Here is a 1,642-nt window from a genome sequence, read left to right as displayed (position 1 = left end):
ACAATGAGTACAACCTCTGAGCCTGAGGTGTTCATTATGAAATGAGTGATCATCTCTGGGCGGACATAGATTTGATTTACTCTGAGGCCTTCATAGTGAGTTGATGTATCCTTTGAGTTTTGTATTGCGGACATATATGTATATAGAATCAATTTCAGTACAATATGTTTGAATCAGGGCATCCATAATGAGTTCAGCTAACGTTTGAGACCCATGAAGTTAGACACAGATTCGATTTGAGTACAATATGGTTACTCTGAGACCTTCATTGTGAGTTTGGGAGTTATATGAGGGCGGCCTTTATTAGCAATTGGAGTACAATTTAATTGCTCTAAGGCATTCATAGTGAATAGTTAGTTTGGTCGATTGTTGAACATTTTCAAATTAAAATTAAAGCCGGTACACCTTGTTAGTTTTCATTTCACCGTGACACACCACGATAACAAATTTGTCTTGGCTTAGACAACGGACAGCACAGTAAAGCTTAGGAGTGTGAAAACAAACATTTTATGAAATTTTTGTTCAATGAAAATAGGGGAACAGACGGCTTTGGCAGGTTTTGTTCTATTATTGGCAGGGGGGGTTTTGTCGACCGAATTTTATGAAATTTGGCCACAATATTCTTCGATATGCAAAGAATGTTTAGGCCAAATTTGAGCAAAATCAGTCATAAAAAACCCCCCTGCCAATAATAGAACAAAACCTGCCAAAGCCGTCATTCCCCCTACCTAAATTTGTGGAGACGAAATTAAAAAAAAAAAAGAAAAAAATGTGGTACAGATGGATGGATACAGATGTGGAAATTTAACGGACGCGGACGTAAAGACATTTGTTCAGTTTGTTGAGGTGAGCCAGTTGGTATATAATGCTATGGGTCTATGAGCCTTCTATAAAAAGTTCGTTGTCAGAGTGATATGATAGCCTTTCTGTACAGCAAATGACCAGAGTGCAAAATTTTCCTAAAAGCATTGCAAATTAGTGAAAATATCTTCAGAAGTTTTGATACTGGTTTGAAGCTACTTCACAAAAGCATTCTAGGTGGGCGGAATTTTCGTTAGAAAATGTTTTAATGATATGAGATAATTAGAAAGGCTAGCTTGTCAAAGTTAGGCATTTTGTATGAGAAACAACCTTGGTTGAGGTAGTCGCTAATTCGAGGTGCGTAGGACCTCTAAATTAAATAAGAGTTTTCTTTAAAATTATGAGTGAAAAATTATTTTGATAAATGTATTTTGATTTTTTTGTGGCGAGCCGATTCGGTTATGTATACTCCGATATATTCTGAATAGTAGCAACCTTTTTTTAACTTCTAGGACGAAAGTATGAAAATGCCGTCATTATAAAATAGTGATCTTCAGCATTATCGACAATCTCTGCTTAAATTATTTATTGCACAACAAGCTCTTGTCTAAAATAAATGGTTAAACTAAAACGTACTTTATTTATATAAAAACGTATGTAAATCATCTTGGAGTCCTATGTCTCTATGCAGCACACCAAGTTAGTTAGGTTGTCTTAGTATTTTTTCCATTGATTGGATGCTCAAGAACTTTTAAGAATTTAGCAATTATTTACAAAATTGATCCAACAAGCTTTAAGACGATGTTAAGTTGTTAAGTTAGAAATTAAGTGATTTTCAAAA

This window comes from Armigeres subalbatus, unplaced genomic scaffold (genome assembly GCF_024139115.2).
Source record: "Armigeres subalbatus isolate Guangzhou_Male unplaced genomic scaffold, GZ_Asu_2 Contig207, whole genome shotgun sequence".
Taxonomy (NCBI): Eukaryota; Metazoa; Arthropoda; class Insecta; order Diptera; family Culicidae; genus Armigeres; species Armigeres subalbatus.
The sequence above is the reverse complement of the archived record's forward strand: the minus strand, read 5'-3'. Positions refer to the sequence as shown.